This window comes from Temnothorax longispinosus, chromosome 1, assembly GCF_030848805.1.
Source record: "Temnothorax longispinosus isolate EJ_2023e chromosome 1, Tlon_JGU_v1, whole genome shotgun sequence".
NCBI classification, from domain to species: Eukaryota; Metazoa; Arthropoda; class Insecta; order Hymenoptera; family Formicidae; genus Temnothorax; species Temnothorax longispinosus.
In genome coordinates, this window is record NC_092358.1 from 11764245 (window position 1) to 11784271 (window position 20027).

At 39.9% G+C, this 20027-nt stretch overlaps 1 protein-coding gene across 1 annotated transcript in view; it reads right to left on the reverse strand.

Annotated features, from left to right (window-relative positions):
* The window catches only part of LOC139808926 (CCR4-NOT transcription complex subunit 6-like), a 386829-nt gene that overhangs the window by 135506 nt on the left and 231296 nt on the right, over positions 1 to 20027 (reverse strand). The window lies entirely within an intron of this gene.

Here is a 20027-nt window from a genome sequence, read left to right on the forward strand (position 1 = left end):
GAGACTGTTATAAACTTCTGTAAATCATTCGCGTATGTTGGGCGGCGAGTGATGAAACACTTATAATGGCGCTAATGGTATATGGTAGTTTTTTTTTTCCTTCAGTTAATCCTATGCCCGTGCATTAAGTACGCGCATCGCGTTAAAATGTATCTGACTGGAATAAAATCTTTTAATGCTAATTTAATATCTAGTATAATTTCTATTATACTTAATATAATTCAAGATTTAGATTTTTAGATTTGATAATTCTCGTGATTATGTAGAACACGCGGCAAAAATATTGCCAGCCGAATAATGTAAATTTCGGCAAATGTCATTCCGCTGCAAAATAATTCTACAATAAATCTGAACTTTCAGAACGTACGCGTAATTTATCGGGACTACCGCGACTGAATATCTTTTCGGAGGGAATATTAAGTCACAAAGTGTCTCGTAAAAATAAAACTCAAGGCTATACGCGCGCGAACGCGCGCGGCAACGTGAATGAAACTGGCATTAGTCACGCAGCGTGCGTCATAAATTATATCAATCGGCACATTATCATCGTCGGGGGGATGGTAACACACCGGCGTGCGATGAAGACGTCATTACGATTATCCGAAGGCTGCGCCGGCCGCCGATTTGCTACGTGCGGGGCCGCACCGAGAGCTGCTGGGAAATGCATCGACTCCCCATCGTGCACGCGCTTACGATCGTAACTCTTCATTCTCGCGATTCGCATGTACATTTATGCGCGCACATTTTTCACGCCGTGACCGTTAAACCAATATGTCAGGCCACAGATCAAAGGTTGCAATGTTGCATCTCTCTTTCTCTCTTTTATTTTTTTATTTATTTTTATGCGATGAAATCGCGAGAGAAATCGAGATAGACGATCGAGGGATATCACGGTGATAAAGCTCGGATACATTGGAATTTTCGCGTTATTTTTCGTATCGCGAACCGTCATCGCGCTGGATTTTAGTTTGATACGTTTCGGCATTTATCGGCAGCAATACGTTTACGACGGCTCCATGGTCAATACACGGCGCGTTAATGGCTCTTGACACGGTTACCGCGCGCCACCGGCTGAAATATGCTTTCGATACGATTTAAAAGTTGTCACAAGTTGCATGATCAAAATAAGATATTTGACAACTGCATATGAAAGATTTATCGTGGTTGCGAATCGATCTCGGCATAGCCGGTGAGACCGACGAAAATCGCAAATAGCGAGGTGATACCTCGTTTCGGCCAACGATAATTCCGCCATTCGAACGGTTAAACGAGAGATCGAAGCGGTAACGATACGTCGCTTGTTCCTTCTGTTTTAGAGGTGCTGAATTTGTGGTTTATTAAGCTGTAACAACCGCTCGAGGCCCGCAAATGGGGGTCCAGCGTTGCGCCAGAGGACAGTGTGATGAGCTATAAATCGATTCGTAGATACTTCCTGTGGAAGTTAACTGCCGTTTGGAAAAGTTTTATTGTCTATGGACTCGCTTGCGTATAAGCGACGTCATTGCCGCAACTGTAATGTAATTCACGAGGCCCGCGGCCATTAGGGCCCCGTTATTCCGGCGTTATCCTCTCTCGTCTTTAATGAGCGTATGAGTACCTATAACGTATAATTTTGATAAGCTCCATGTCGGCATTCAATACATACCAATTTCTTTTTCTGTTAATCTCCGCCTAATCCGATTACATTGTTCTTGCCTGAGAAAATACGAGGTATTAATGTGATATTATTTCAGTGATTTCTATTAGTAACCAATTTATTACGCTCTCTCTCAATAATCTCTATTTAATCGAGTTAAAGTTGTTTTTATCTCTGTCTCTCTCTCACACACACACACACACACACACACACACACATAAAACATATTCGAGATAGGAATGTTTCAATAGCAGTTTAAACGTAATTATTCGCAGTCGTAATTATGAGATGAAATAATACTGTTTCAAATTAATGCAAGTTATATTCGTTCCTTTTAGATCAAGATTTAATAATGTCGCTGTAATCCGGCTTTGAGCAGCCAGCGACGTCAAAAGTATTAGCATATAACATGAAATTCCTATTACATTGTAACGATATACATATATATATTTATGCTGTTGTGACAAAAAAATATTGGAGCGCTCTGGCATTCCAAATGGGATTTCTCAGGCAATACGCATTCATAAGAAGAAAGATCCAGAGCGGTAAACCATGGTTTTTCCGTGTATTTAATTAGACTTTTACGTGGCATGTGACCGCGGGGAAATGATTATCATGTTACCCTTTCAACGAGGTCTTTTTATCGCGGCACAATTTTAGCACAAAAATCATGCCCGCGTACGCGCATGTCGTAATAGTATTAGTCACGACATTTCCCAGTATACAGGAGGAAATGTGACTACACTAGAGACATAATAGTTCAAACAGTAACTTTCAACAGTTCATTAATCATACGGCACAAAATACAAAAAATGAAGATAGACTCCAGACTTGTAAAGCTTTTAAACGTAAAGCATTTTTCAAAAATTTAAACTGGCGAAACGTGATATTTCGCCGTAACGTTGATGCATTAGAATAGTTGAGTGCTACATAAATATTTTGTCAGATGTAATATTGATACGCCAGGTGAGATTAGACTGATTCAAAAGCCATAGTCGGCAGTGGGCGGTTCGTTAATGCACGGTATTTTCTACGCTATAGAATTATGCTCAGTCGATTGGTCCCGTTATTGGTAATATTCGGTGCATTATGCAAATATATATATTGTCGGACTGTTCCTGCCTGGCGTTTCGATTATCATTGATCGAGTCTCTTTCTTTCCCTCCCTCCTCCCCCCCCCTCTCTCTCTCTCTCTCTCTCTCTCTCTGCGTTTATGCGCAATCCATGCAGGCTACGAGATGCATGATGCAGTCTCTCAATGTTGAACGCGCTCAATGCAACTCGTTACATTTTTTTAACATTTTTTTACGACATATATTTAAAAAATGCAGTATATGTAGAACTATGAGTAGAAAGCCGTGAGATCTTAAGAGTATATTGAAAAAGAATTTGAAACTTAAATACATTTCGTCAATTTTATATAAATAAACTAAATTGCAAATTAAAGAACATTAGCATTATTTCAACATTTGCTAATTTTAGCTTTCTCTTTTACCACCGTGTTTTCGATGTCGAAAATTAAAAAGAGAGAGACAGAGGCAAATCTCTCGGGATTCAGAAACTTTATGATAAGCCAGCGACACCTTCAAATTAAAATTTCAACATATTCACGCCTCTCGCAAATATTCATCGCGAGAGATAAGAGTGGTGTCTGGGGTCGCCCCAGAATTTTAATAAGAGAAGATTAGAGACACGAAATATACGAGAAAGAGATTACGCCGCTCGGAAGAAGGAACGCTGCTTTCGACTCTCTTTCAGCATCGTTATACAACTGTAATCGTATCTTGTTGGCTAGCGATGTAATATCTCAATCCTCTCACCTTGAGTTGTAATCAAGTGGTTAGTTAAAAAGTCCCTCAGTTGACGCAAGTTCTCATAAAATTACACGAAATTATAATTATGTAAAATTGTTACAATTATACATGCTTAAAAAAAATTCTACGGCAAGATTTCGATAACTTTGGCGCTTCAATTTGACGATGGTTTCTGGTATTATTTTTAATGCTGAACAAAAAATTATATAGATCTTATAGGGCTAATCGCTCTGGTTTTCGAGATATATAGTGTTAAAGTTAAAAATAAATAATATAAATTTTTAAATAACTAGCTGGTTACCCGGGCTTCGCCCGGGCGTCATTTTTCTTCAAACTACTTCATTTATTCAGAAAATTATTAAAAGATGAGTATTATTATTAAAAAAATGTTGTTCATTAATACTTATTTCTCGAAAAATTTAAAAAATTTTAAAAGCCGGTTTCCCCCCAACGTTGTGTGTTTTCTAATTTCCGCCAATTTTAAGATATTGGGCTTTTTTTGTTTCTCGTTGGAAGAGGAAAATGCCTAATGCATACTATACCCTAGGGTTTTATATAATAGTATGATACTTCAATTGTGTGTGTATAAACAGTATACACGTAGGCGGGGGAGTTGCGGTAGCCCCTCCCCCGCAAGCAAGGGGGTGGGTGTGAACCTCGGTTCCGCGTGGAAAGTTGAAAACACGAATCGTGACAATGATAGACCTTGTTTCGCCGTATAATCAAGTCAGGGGGGAGGGAGTAGACCTCGCAATATCTTACGTTGTTTACGTTTTTGTCTCGAGTGGAAAATGTATGCGTGTTCTTGTTTACATTCCTTACGTGAAGCACAACAGTATTTGTGCTTGGCATAGATATGTTTAGTTCGCTATAGCAGTATCTGTAACAGAATAATTTGTTATAGCAGAGAATAGTTACACGAAAAAAAACGATATGGTTGCCACAGCTAAATAAATAGTAACATTTGGCGCAGCCATATCTGGTGGTTGTCACACCTACATTGATGTAGTGTATTACCTATATCATAGTTGCCGCACCACCGCGCCAGCGCTGGTATCAATTCTCTATGGTTGTCCCAACCATATATAGGTGTATAGTGATCCATCAATGTGGGTGTGACAACCACAGATATGGCTGCGCCAAATGTTATTATTTTCTGGCTATGGCAACCATATCGTTTTTTCCGTGTAGAATATTGAAAAGTAACACCTCGTGGCACTTCGTTTCGCGTGGAAAGTGTATGCGTGGAGGCAGTAGGTTCTGCCCCCCCCCTGGGGGGCTCCACTATTGTTAAACTAGACACATAGTGTGCCTTCAAAGTAATGCGTCGGCTTTCCACGCGTGAAAAGTTGTAAATCCATGTGGCACCTCGTTTCATGCCGACAACATATAGATATCAAGGTCATTGAAATCAGTGAAGTTGCCCTTAATCTAAAGTTTTACCAACTTTAACACTGTATATCTAAAAAACCAGAGCGGTTAGCCCTATAAGACCTATATAATTTTCTGTTCAGCGTTAAAAGTACTATCAGAAACCATCGTCAAATTAAGGCGCCAAAGTTATCGGAATCTAACCAATTCTACGACAGCCGTTGAAAAATAAGCTTGCATTAATATAACATTTTTAGATCATTTACTTTTAGATCCTGGATTCTCCTAAAACGTAAGAATTTTCCCTCGTGAGGCACTGTGTATAATTTTTATAGGACGCAAGCGGTTAATATCGCGTATGACAAATCGGAACAAGAGGCAGGGGACGCGAGCAAACACACGCGCGAGAGCAAATCGATATTTGGCGGATAAGCACGATAAAAAAAAAAGCTAGACGCGCGGGGCAGCGGATTGCTCGCGATACTTTTTGTTCGCCCGGGCTACCCCTGCCGGCCGCCATCGGTAATATCGAGAGTATAACCGATCGTATTTATCCGTCCGACGGAACGTATTGCGTCGGCGGTTGAGTTATGAATCCACGCTTAACGCGAGCAGCAACAAAATAAACATGCCGGACGGAAGTTTTCGCGTGATTTACGGACACGGGTCGCGACACGGAGAACCTCCGCGAATTCGTCACAATTCTCGACACACCGGGATTCGAGTCGCGAAATCACGATCGCATTAACCGACTTCGATTGAAACGTTTCGGTGAAAGCCGATAACACTCGTAAAACTAACGTGATTGACGACATTTTTTTTATAAAGATCGCGCGCCGACCGCTTTTCAATTTATCCCTTAACCCGATAAGCGCGTAAAATCGCGCGGGAAGAATAACGCGCGTGAAAAACGACGCTTTAATCCATTGAAATGAATTTCGAAGTGGTATTTTCGGAAATCCCGGCCGCGCCGCGAATCTGGCGAGAGGGAGAGAAATAGAGAATTGTAGAATCCCTGAAACCTGACTTTAAAACTGCGCGCAATCTGCATTTCCGCGTGCTTGCAGGATCGGGAAATTACGGAGTTGCAATAGGTATTAGATACGGTGGTATATAATACAGTGGATACCAGTAGTTGCTTTCCCTCCCTTCCCTCTCCCCCTCGTTGGCGTTTCGTACTTTCCGAAGTTGCAACAAGAGCAAGAGTAGCAAACTACTTCAATCAGCATCGCGGGCGAGCCGCGTGAACGCTTTCGGCGTCCCAATTAATAAGTTTCTCCACGGCGATTTCGGGAGTTGCACATGCCGCTCTGCATTAAGAATTATCGCAAAATTCGTAAACTACATTCGCGAATGTTTGACACCGAGATCAATGTAGTCGCCGTAGTGCAGAATTGATGAAAAAATTATTTTTAAATTAAAAAATTTATATCTTTCATTATAACTGCGAAAAATAAATCCTAAAAAATTCCGATATGCGTAAAAGAAATATTAAGAGTAAATATCTCACCAGGATTTCAGTGAAATTCAACAATTTAATTGTTATCATTAACTGCTGGATTCAGTTTTCGGATAAAGTGGATCTAATGAAACTTCATAACGAAATGTTCGTTAATCCTGATGCTTTTTCGCGAGTCGAGTCCCGAGCTTCCTGCACGCGATATTTCAACAAGTACGCGGCTTCGCGCACCGCATGAGAGCGGCGCGGTAACGAAATTCTGAAATGATGAAATTACGAATTCCTTTTCATTCGTGTATAGAGAAAAAGGGGGGGGGAGAAGACGAACGCGCGGAAGGTGGAGATAGAGGAAGTTGCCTCGTCCATTAAACACGAAACCACAATCTTTGGATGGATCGGTGCTTTGTTCCACGCCGTTTTTTGTTCCACAAAAAACAACGCTTTCCAAATGTTGTCTGGCGATGAATGTTAATAAAGTAATCGCGTACAACTGCATCCGCATATATTACAACGAAAATCATCAGTCAATTAGCATAAATTAATGTCTCATACACAAATTTGCTACAATAATGAAAGTATAACAAAAAATCTGTATATATCGCGTACATACGCGCGCGCGTCCCTCGTTAAAATGTGTTAATTTTTATATATATCGTTGATTTTCAGCAAAATGTGTGTAACGTACAATTGTACGTCTCTTAGATGGCTGCGACTCTCATAGTTGTTTCTTTATAATTTCAGCTCACGAACACCTCGTTTTGTGCATATCACCCTACGCCCGGAGCGGAAGGATAGAATGAAAGCAAGCGGTTTGCTTCTTGCCGCCGGGCGTTTCTCTCCATTATCCGTTTGGCGTTCTAGCCTTCGTAGCGTCTCCCCGCTCCGTAGGACTTTCGCACGGTTCTGATGAGTCCTTGTCATGTTCTGCGGTCGCAGTCTCTGACTTATCCAGCCGCGCCGCGGAATGTCTCTCTGCGAATGCTTTCCACTGAATTCGCCAAGTCGACGCTTGCATCTCGTAGACGCGAAAGATCCTCTTTCGCTTACTTCCGAGAGATATTTGTGAGAGAAATATACATCTCACCCATTTTCATCGAGAAAACCTCAATGTCATTCTGTTATTCATGAGTTGAAAAGGGGTCTTTCAGGATATTCCGGGCTGTAGAATCCTTAGATAAAAAAAATTGAACATAAAGGTAAATTATTTTATAGCGGAAAAAGTATCGAGATTTATTTAACTGCTCGTGACTTATTATAAATAATATATATTTTGCTTTCGCCAAATTTTGATACTTTTTTTACAACATAAATTAACAAAAAAGATTTATTCTACTCATTAATTTAACAGTCTAACTAAAAGAAGAAAAAGCTGAGGATTTGAATTAAAAACATGAGTAAGGGAAAGAGGATGAAAACCTCGAAACGATACAGGAGAGAAAATCCGAGAAGCAAAAAAAGCGTAAGAGAGCAAAAGCAAAAAACGTGACGAATGCCGGGATGAAAGGAAACGGTAGTCGCGCGCGCACGTATACCAAGAGAAATGGTGAAAAACAGGATGCATTTGGTCTGCGCGACGGATGTCGACTGTGTCTTCGGCTCTTGTTGCGGCGCCGGAAGTGCAGGCGAGGGATAGGGTAGGTGGGTAGGTATCACCTTTCTTCGTCCGTGCGATGTAACACGTCGCAGTGGACCCCGGGGAGCCGTTTCGAAGGAGACAGCCGCCAATTTATCCCGTCCAACAACGTCGTCGGCTCTCCCTTTCTCTCTCGCTCTCTCTCTTTTTCCCTTTCTCACGACCGACAGCGTGTCTTCCGTTGTGGTACGTGTCGTCGCTGACCGCGATTACTATGCCTGGAACGTCCTGTCCTGTTTCTTGACGTTTTCAATGGAAACAAACTTTACGTGGTATTATGTCGGATGACATCGTTGTATTCGATTTAGGACGGGAAAAGAGGATTAAATTGATAGGGATGGGCAGAAAGATTAAACTGATAAACGTAATCCCGAGGCTGTTTCTCACACCAAGGTTTATGAGATAATGACTATAATAGAGATGATCCCACATCTACGGTATTGTTTTTTGACAATAGATCCTTTGATTATAATTTCGAGTCAAGCTTTCTTTTGTGAGAATTTCGAGGACATTACTGAAAGTTTCATATTAATGTATTCTTCAGTATACTGGCGTATACTTAAGTATGAGTAAGAACCGAAGTATCGCATATCACGAAATATCATCTGTATATAGCAATGGTAGACGCGTAGAGACGATAGTATCGATGAATAATTTTGTTTGACCTATCGCAACATTGCATCGACTTTCAAATGAGAGAGAGAGAGAGAGAGAGAGAGAGAGAGAGAGAGAGAGAGAGAGGTCAGAGAGGTATTAGGTACTTTCGTTGTTCTAGGAATGAAATCGACTGTCTCCACGGTGATCAACACGCACAATGAGATCAGCGTTGTTCAGCGATCGTTGTTAAACTTGCACAATGCAAATTCGAGAGAAAACGGTGCTGTTGCCTTTAAACTTGGTAATCACTGACATATATTATCTAACAGAGTCCAATTCCGGACATATATTCCATGCTCTAGTTTTGCGATTATACTTGTAGTAGATCATAAAATACAGATAGTAAAATATTTAAATAAAAATAAAAATAGAATAAATGCCGTTTATTAAGAATTAGCTAAGACGTTCTAATTGGCATTTAATAAATTAGTAGATATAAAAGCGAGCACGAAAAGAAGGCTTTCTAAATCAGTATAATTAACAAATAATTCCACTTTTACATTATTTTCAAATCATAAGAATCTCCAAATCAATTGTTCCCGATCTTTCGGATACAAAAAGGGAATCAAACATTAGAGGGAACTAAAGTTTCCTTTTTTCGACAGAATCCTGTTTTTCACAATGGAAATGGAAGGAGCAAGCTATCAGTCAATGTACTCGAGATATTGTCAATCACGTTTCTTTATAGACGACTTTCTACAACAGGTGGTTTGCCTATTGTCAAAGCCAAGCGAAACCATTAGACACGCTGTTAACCTACTTAGCAGCGGTAACGGTCAGCCAGCGCCTATTACATCGGCTCGATAATACGTACCTTTCTTTCTGATCCTATCGGCGAACCGCAGACTCTATCGGTCGATACGTAACCCTTTACACCGCATCGCAATTTCCATAACGCGTGTTCCCGCGCGCGCGAAATGCTATCGGCGCGATGTTGTAATGAGTATATATACGTGCCACTTGACTGGGAAATCAATCCTATTCAAAGACCCGAGAGAATAATTTACGCGATAATCAGACGGGGATTAACTTTATTTTCGATGTATTCATCGATGCGTCTGAAGAAGAATTTTGTTCGTACGATAGAGATTTTATTCGATCTAAAAATTTTTTTTATTATAATTAACGGAGACAATTTCGTCGCTCTGTCGAAAAATATTACATAAGCGCTAGTATCATAGTAACACGGCACAATTTTGCCAACAATGATACTCGTATCGCAGAATTACCGCTAATTGCACACGTAACAGCATATTAATGCAAGTTTGTAAGTTTCTCACAAGCGAGCCTGATGCTTGACTTGCGTTGATACAACATCAGTTTCCCGTCTTCAGACAAGAGCGACCATAACTTATTATCGCATTTTGCGGTCTGTAACAACACACAACGTTGAGAGTTTGCCACGAGAGAAGGGAGGTTTCCTCCTACTCGTCGTATCGCTCTTGATACACGCAAATTTGTTGAGCACGTCGCGGTCGTCCGACAATCAACATAAATTGTTAGCATTAAAGTTAAAAGCTCTAGTGCGGAAATATTACCGCACGCAAGAGAATTTATCGCGACTTTGATTGGCCATTGGTTAGTTAGCGGTGACTCTCAGAGACAATACGCGCAGAATTTATTTGCGGTCGCGACCCATGTATTGCTCCAGGCCTTTATTGCCGCCCATCAATGAGTAGTTATTCTCATAATTATTCCGTTTCGTATTCCAATTACGTCGCATCGTGACTAAGAAGTTTCAGTCTAAAGGATTACTTTGTATTTCTTTCTAAATAGAGTACTTTTTTTACAAAATTACGTAATAGAATTAATTCATTTCAGGCTCGAATTGAGAAAGATTGACTATCGCTTTTGTTTCAGGTCAGACTTTTGTTTTTGTAAGAGAGAAAGAGAGAAATTATTCGAGAATAATTTCAACTTTATTATTTCTCTTCCACTTAAATAGTTAAATGATAGCGAGAAGAGAGAGAAAGAGAGAGAGAGGTTTTAGTAATTTAAATAAATTTAGATAAGAATATAAAAATCTATGAGAGATTACTCGGGATTTTACTTAAACTCGATTTCCGATGCAATTAATCTTTCTGCAGGATTAAAAATTGAGTAAAAATTAATTTACGAACGTTTTCAAGTGCACGACGCGTCTACGCGTTACACGTTAATTGTTTTCATAAAATTAATCAGCTTGATTGGCCGAGCACGTAACTTAAAGCTCAACACATCGTAACGCGAGAAAATGAGGTAAGACGGAGCGAGGTGAGGCCATGAGCGCGATTAGGTAACGTGTTACGTTACTCCCAACGAGTTACGGGTCTCAGTTGGCCAACCTCTCTCGTAAACGTGCTTACACAGACACAACCTGTCGTCGTTGCACCGTACCGTCGTCATACGGCCGTGAGTACACGACACGTAAAATCGCAGTGGCGTACGCTTATGCGGTCTCGGAAAAACAGCTTGAAATTTTACAGCAGAGTGATTCTAATTAATTGCAAATGCTACGCAAGCAATTAAACTCGTACGATCGTACGGTTTCTCGGTAGAATTTTAGCTTTCCGAGACGCATCAAATGTCAAATGAATCACGCGTGATTTTTCGAATGTAAAGATGTATGTATGTTTTTTCGTTGAAAAACGAGTATAAGCCTGTAAGTCCCGCAGTCTCTTTTTTATTTCGGAATTATTTGCTTAATGCTTTAATGGTGAACTAGGATGCGTGAAAATGTCGAAAACGTTACTGAAGCTGCGGAGGAGATTGGTTGCGGGTTACGAGCAAAAGCGTTGCGTCATGTCGCATTTCATAGTGCGGTGCGCCTTTATGGGAAATTACAAACCCCTCGGGCCTTGGGAACAAATATATACCACGCTGACTGTGTCACTTTTTGTCACGATATCACATTGTACCGTTCTCAGATTTAAAGTGATAAACGTTTTTTACGTTTAAATTCCAATATTGATCAATTGCATAATTGGAAGGAGCTATAAAATGCTTATTTTTATAGAATACGGTGAAATTTTTATAACGTATCAAGAGAGCACAAAACAGACAAAGAATGTACACCTATATGCATTAAAAAAGAATTCTTTTACAAACAATAATATAAAAATAATTAATATTTTTATATAGGTATGTTTACATTGCACTTTTGTGTTAAATTTTTATTAATTTTAATACAAAGAAAAATCGAGTTACTGTTTTGTGTGTGTGTGTGTGTGTGTGTGTGTGTGTGTGTTTGAAAGAAAGGAGAAAAATGGGATGGTATAACGGCCAGGCAATAGAAAGGCAAAGTTCGAACAGCCCGATTTATTGACTCGTGTAAAAAGTTAGCCCCTCAACATTAAAAAAACTTTTTATTCAATTGCTCATCGTTTGCACGTGTATATGCACTGAGAAAAAAAATGTGTTAATCCCAAAAAATATTTAGTCCGATACGTTCAACTAAACATTTTAGTTAGTTAACTAAACATTAGTTGAATTAATTAATTCTTGATTAAAGAAACTAAATAAATTGTTGAAACAACTAATGTTTAGTTAACTAACTAAAATGTTTAGTTGAACGAATCGGACTAAATATCTTTTGAGATTAACAATTTTTTTTCTCAGTGTGCACATTTCGAATTTTTGTTTGCACACTGCTAGTTTAAATAGTATCAACCTAATGGTAAGGTTGGTGGCGGATGCATGGGGTCTATTTTACAGTTTTTTGTTTTCTTGCAATTATTTAAAGTCAGTTTTAACAGACTTTATTGAATTTTTTTCATATAAATAAACGGAGAAAAAAGTTTTATATTACTATTTATTTCTTTTATCCATTTTGTACATTGGTTAAATATATTCTGAAAAACCACTTTGCCATTAGAAGGTTAATAAAAGAATTTTGGGGGGAGAAGCAACACAAGGTGTTTGCGCTAGTCGCCTGCTGTATCTGCCTATTTATTACGAACGTTTTTGTATCTATGTTGTGTGAGCATTTAGAGTGTCTCGGTGGTTGGAAATGTAACGATGCAATATTCACAGTTTCTTTACTAAAGTTTTTCAAATTTAATAACTGTAAAAGACTATGTTTTAATACATAAAACTCATGGTTAGATTAAAGTGGCTTCAAAAGGTCCATCGATCGCGTCAACGTGACATTTTCTCGAGCACACCTAGCGTATTATGAATTCAACTCGGGAACTATTGGACATTTTACCCTAATTTAATCTATCAATTTAATTTATTCTCAGCTTGCAAGGATACGGCGCGACGTAGCAACGCGACGCAGGATATAACTTGGAAAGATTATCCGAAGACACTTCTCTCAATTGAGCCGGTGAATCGAGTTTTCTCGAATGACAGCTCGTCGTATAAGTATCCGTGCGGGAAAATAACATGAAAGTCGATTACTGTCGTGGGGACGTCTTTATGGAGCTTCGGATGTACAGGCTGTCTCAAAATAAATACGTCAAATATTAATAATACTATATTTTTTTATGTAGCAATTTATATAGCAATTTATAAATCGCTCAAAAAAATAAAAAAATTTATAAAATGATATTATTAATAGCGACTTCATGAGATTTAGTATTAAGTTTCTTCATACAGGCACTTGTGAATTGCTCCTTCATTAGAATGTCCTTGGAAACATCAAGAAGGCGACAATTTCATTATTAATTTCATTATTAATTTGCTTATAAATTTAACTAGAAAAATGTATTAAGAAAAACCTATTAGTGTCGCAAGATCTTTAATAAGAAAAAAAATTGGCAGACAATTAAAATCTGTCTCATTCGTCTCATTCTGGAACACCCTGTAGGAAAGTTCCCTTTCTCTCGAGTTGCGCGACTGACAGCCCCATACATTTCCCAAGCTCCTCTTCTCTCTGACGCATTTCGGATATTAGGTTTCGAACGTCAATCAGAGCACACCGCCATCGATCGTCATCTGGATGCCGTGACAGCGACGGATTACGCGCGAGTGTCGCCGGAAAAATAGATGCGAAATATACCGTTGAAGTTTCCCGGCCGGGAGGTCTCGCGCTCCGGCCTAAAACTCGCAATACCGGATTTGTAATATCTGCAATCGCTAATGAAATCTGATATAAACGTGACGTCTCGCAAAACTTAACGCGCAATTTAAATAAAACTCAGCATTTTACCTTTTATGGTTCTTGAAACTGTATTACAATCTACAAATAATATCCTTTATCATATTTCAAATCTTTTTGACTACACTGAACTTGATATACTTTAATTTAAACTTCAGTTTTTTATTCATGCAGAAATATAAAAAATCCATTGAGAATAATTTTCATGTTAATTTTTATGTAAATCAAACAATTTTTTGGATTTTCGCTGAATTCACCGTTTTTAATATTAATATTCAAAATCAAATTTAGTGATGCAAAAAGCTCTCATAGTGCAGTTTTCATATTTATTATTAAATTTTTTGTACATAACTTTTTGTAACGCATGAAAAACTAAAACGCATATATAAATTACATTTATCAATTTTCTAATCTATTTCTATAATTCTTTGCTTTATCTTGTACTTCGGAAAAATATTAACCAAATTGATTCTCACGCAACACATGCACACGCACATCCGTCCGTGTGTTAGAAATAGAAAGTGAAGAATGAGGAATAAGGAAGAGACCGTGTAATCGATCCAATTTCAGATCATTGTGCACGTAAACATACGTAATGCGGTGAGAAAGCGTGAGGATTTTATGGATCAATGATTTTGTAATTGAGCGACCGACAGATCTTGGCAATTTACGAAGCCAGCAATCTGCAGATCTATCTAGCAATTTATGAAGCTAACAGTCTAACAAATTTAACGGGTCTATCGATCCATAAATCCAGAAGATGCGAAAACTCCTACCGTTACCTGAGTATAATTACTTTCGGCATTTATGCTCGGCCGTTTCGCATGGTTAAACGCGTCGCTTTTTCTCTCTTCCAACGTGGAAAACTAAACTCACGAGATGCGAAATTATTTGCGATACTCGCACAGAAACACGAATTTGCACGTTCGCATTTTACGGTCTTAATGCCGAGGTCTTCGCCGTTTAACATCATCGGGATACAAAACTCTAAAAGAAGAAAAACAAAAAAAAAGCATTCGTTCGCCGTGTTCGATTATCGTACGACGATGTTCCGCACGGCAGTGGAAACTGGGTCGTGTAGCACGCGCGCGTGTCCGGCTGCATCTGCAAAACAAATGCGACGGCTGACGGCAGAGACGGCATAAGCGTGCAGATTTATGGAAATAATCACGAATACGCTCGCGGCCTTTTCGAGGAACGGATGCTGATGCGAATTGATTCTCGCGGACAGCTGGCTATTGTTACATCGAGCGGATAAAGGGAAGGGGGAGAGAAATAGAGATATTTTTTTTTACTCCACCGTAGTGATGTAACTGTTTACACGGGTTTACGCGGGATTTACGTGCCGCAAAACACGATACTTTACGGTAATCGTTGTACAGAGTATATTTTTTTCTACGTCACTATGATAAATGATTTGTATAAATCGTGAATTAAGTGGACCCGTTCGATTGCTCGATTGACGCTTTAATAGGCCGTCTCGCCGACGAGCGATTAGCGGATCTGCGATGATTGGCTGACTATTCGCGTAATCGACTGTTAAGTGTCGAAGTCAGTCATAGTAGAAGCCAAGAGTTTACTGAAGCGAATGCACGATGATTATCATACTCGAGCTCGCGTATTTACCAATGTAATAAAGAAAACAAATTTTTGAAGTGTAAGTTATTTAATAATTTTAAAAATCTTATCTCCAAATACGAAATATAAATGCATTTAGAAATTAATTTAGAAATTTACTATAACGTCACACTCACATCTGTTTTATGCGCGTCTACGTTTGCAAATATAATGCAAAGCAAAATTAATACAGTATAAAATATTACTAACAAAATTGATCTCGTTTTACACATTTTAAGAGAGACAATGTTCTTTTTTTGCGGAGAAATTTCGGTTACCATTGTTCACACTTCATCTTCGCTTTTATTTTTCGATTTACGCGGGCGATGATGCAGAAAGGAAGGCGAGGTCGCAGCGAAAACGTTGCGTTTTGTCACGTGGGCGTTGTATACGAGGATATATATATAGTGCACCACCCTCAGCGCGAGCCCCGGACTCTCCCGCTCTCGGTTCCCCAGGTCTCAGCTCCGAGAACTCGGGGAAAATCTCAGAAATGTGACCTTTCGCGCGCGCGCACAAGTCTCTCCTTAACTCTCTCTTTCTCTCGGCGGCGACCGAACACCGAGAGAGCTCGAGAGAGCGCGGTTTCTCACGCCTGCCCACGCACGCGGAGAGATTGATGAAGCAGTCACACTTGTTGCACGTGACTGCACCTTTCTTTCTCGCCCTCTACTCCCTGAGCGAACGCGCCTCGTAATCGGCACCCCGAGAGGAAGTGTTTCGAGCGTTCATCGCGACTGTGGAAATTAACGAGCGAGTCTGTCGGCGCCGCGAACACAATCGATCTCGATCGAGGCGCGATCGAGCGAACGAGTCAATCTTGCGAGGATTCTAACTGCAGGAAATTCGTCTAGGAATTTATACTTGTCGGAAATTAATCCGAAACAATCGCAGTAACGCGTTGTAGACTAATATTTAACGCAAAAAGCTTTATTTTACGTGGACAGAGAAAAATTATCATGTATTTTAAATATAATCTTATGGAATTTCTTTTTCTTTTTCCAATGAATTTATATCGTAAAAGGGGAAATTATAGATGAAAAATGTTTATAAGCACAAGAAATTCCAATTCCATGTGCTTGAAAAATGCTTTATAATTTTTTTTTAAGAATATAATATTATTTCAATAATACTTTTGTTTTATGATTATTCTAAGAATGTTATCGACGCTCAAGAATAAAAAAGAAAGAAGGTTTTATTAATTTCAACGCATTTTCTATTTATGTATGTATAAACTATTCTCACTAAGCATTCGCGCGATTCGATAATTTAACTATAATTACTCGGCGTTGAAGCGTACAAGCGTCGATTACGCAACATTAACTCGTTCATCGACGCAACACACGGACACGCACAACGGCCGTTCCCACATTCCCCATCGAGAGGTCTTTCCATAAAGTCAAATCACTTTCGCGCGTAAACGCCATCGATCACGCACCAACGTGATCTTCCGCCGCCACGTTAATCTTCGCGAAAGAAAAAGACGGAGAAACGATTCGCGAACCGAATTAACCTGTCGGAGAAGTCCGAGAAACATCACAGTTAAGATATACACACATACATACATAGCATATACATGTATATTTAAGAAGCTGATTTGGCTTCTTAACTCGATAGTTAATCTTCATGAATGGCTAGTTTGATTAGATGCACGAATTAATCTCTCCCGAACAAAATGGAAATCATGATCCTGGACGTGTATGAAAATATAGTAGACAATTTTAATTTAAAAAACACAAGAACCATACTATATCTTTTTTTTTACAACTTTTTCGCATATTTTGTGGATTTTTTTAAAAGTTACGTGGTACATTTAGCGAGCGTAATCCGTACGCTGCCAGTCTAGTAGTCATTCACTCGTCAGTCGAAGTGGACTAATGCATCGGGAAATGCGAAAAATCTTCTATTTATATTTGTGTTCATGTTAAATTGGAGAGGTTATCGAGCACTTGGCCAAAATAGCGACTGCCATTTGACGCAGAAACGCGCGATGCCCGCACGCGATCGATGCGCTGCTCGCAATCGGTCTCCTCGTGAAACCAGTTACGTTGGTCTCTGGGCGCAACCCATCAACGATAGTGGCGACGATCGTGGTTTATGTACCACCCTCCCTCTCCCTCTCCCTCGAATGCCCCGGTCTCAATACCCTGCATCCAATACACCGGCATCGGGAATAGAATCGCTCGCGATGTTCGCCGAGAATCGAGCGGCGATGACTTCGCGAGCGAGAGAAAAACGTGGGGGAAAAAAAAAAAGAAAGAAAGAAAAAGAAAAGCTCTGAGAGACTCTAGGGCGATCAACGCCGAGCAAGAGATGGAAAATTGATCGCGAGAAACATTCGCTTTCCTCTATCGTATTTGCATGCTTCGCTCGAGTTTGCAATCCGCATAGTGCTCCTTCGGCGAGGCCTTCAGTAAAGGTAAAAAATAATAAAAGCTATTCTCCTGCTGATAAAAGTAGCAAGGCACTTGCGTGGTTTTTACGTGAAAAGAAATAAGCGGAGTAGCTTTAATTATTTTAAGTCGAATACATTCGGCGGACTGGTTTAGGAAAATATTTCTACAGAATGTCTCTGAAAACAATTGTCCAAATTTACAGGCGTATTCTTGGATTCATCTAAATTAAGCCAATGCGTTTTCCTTGACAAACCGACGATTTTCTAACAATTTCTATGAGGAAATAAAATCGTTCGTATTTAATCTACAAAATGACGAATAAGTATAGCTAATATTTTTCAACGTTATCTCTGTATAAATACGTACTGCCAGGTGAAAAATGAAATTAAAAACAAAACGCGCGTAGCAGCTGTCGGCGGAGCGGTGTCGTGTAAAGCGAACCCAAAGCTCAATCTATGCTTGGTTGCACACGATACGTCATAGTCAATTGAAACTGTCGTTGTACATATATCGGCGTACAGAGGCATTACTCATCTCCGTGTAATGTCTTATCGATCCCCCCGTCCTATCGAAGACGTCGCCGCGGCAATGCATGAGATGCGTGAACGTAAATTATTCAAGACCGTCGGTTTTGAATTACGAGGCCCGCGTTAAATATTAATACCATCGACCGGGGGCAAGAAAACGCGACATAGAATAAGTAATGCCGAATACGGACTGTGACGGGAAATAGGTGGGAATAATTCAGTTTGTTGGCCGTGCGCGCGCGCGCGCGTATGCGTTTGTGTGTAGGTATGTATAACAAGAAAGGTGAACGGGGTATATTTGAAATTCAATCTTTGTGTGAGTCAAAAGGATTATCTCTCACGAAATCGTGCATCGAATTTAACGTAATTCATCGTTGATTAATCTATTTTTATACTCCAGCCCGCGCGCAAAGTTGCCTGTTGCGTGCTATAAAGGAAGGCAGACCTGCGAAAATAATATTCTATTACCGACGTAAAATAATCCGACGGCTTTACGAGGCGGCCGCGCGAAATACGGCGACATCGAAAATTATGATTCCCCGCGTGTCTCCCTCTTCTCCTCTCCTCCCTCGCTCCTTCTGTTACATTAATAAGGGGATACGGCGTGCATTTATATTTGTACGTTGCGTATTTATATGTGTACGTGTTTATACATCGCTGCAGCTATAGCGAGCGACCAGCGCGCGCGTGCGAATTGCAAGCACGTCCGCATGGGCACTCTTGTAAACATGGGCGACCATGCATAAGAGAGGGACTTTCACTGAACATTATTAGATACGCGTCGGAATGCGACTACCGTAAACCGCGACTGCAGCGGTTGGTGCCGTAAGTTGCACCGTAAGTACCCACGACGCGCCGTTCTCTTTTGTCCCGAAATTGCCAACGACGACCGTACTTACCTTCGCGTCCACGCTCATTTTCGTGTACGAACGAGGGAGGATCAGTGTCGATTAATTGAGTTAAAGACGTTATCGCGTGAGCGAGTCCATTAATACCTGAAACTTTTTTGTAATGGAAATAAAGTAGAGCAAATAAATTATAAATTAGGAAAAGTCCGATAAAAGAGAAGAAACGAGAAATTAAAGTGAATAAAAGAGTTGTGAATAGATAGATATAATCTATTAATAAAAAGATTCATGCATCTCTTTTTTTCTCCCTGTCTACGTGCATGAAAAGTGTACATGCATGTATACAATAGTACATTTTTTTAATGTAAAGAAAGATATTTTTTATATGTATACTTCAACTGTGAAAGAAGAGACGGTGGACAAATATTAGAAAAACTGCTGCGCAAAACATGTAATATGATTAAAAAAAGTAAAAGAGGGAAAAAGGAACTGAACCAAAATTGATTCGTGCAAACTCGACTTGAGGGGGTCGTGCTATCGATCGAGAAAATACCGAAACGATGTTTATTCGGGCCAAATGCTCGTGTTACGTTTAACAGACGTAGCTACGAGGGGGGGGGGGTGGAAAAACGAGAAGTATGAATAAAGCCGATGGTGTATTCTGAGCGACGCCGACGCAGCGCCACAACGCGACGCTCCGCGCGTCCTTTGGAAACGGCAAGCAACTTCGGATTTATCCGTACAAAGGTAAGCCGTCTTATGCCTCGAAGAGCGGATATGTTGCATGAAAGATCAGTGCGTGGTACTGCGCATATAGAGAGCCGACGGATGCCACCTGGTTCAGCAAAGCCATATTCGACGTCGGTCGGCGAAATGTCGGTCGCTTAATACACACACGGGACGCTCTCTTGATAAACGCAGTCCTAAGACGATTATAATAATATCACTCTGGTTCGCTAATAAATACGGACCGGGGTCGCTCGAAAATA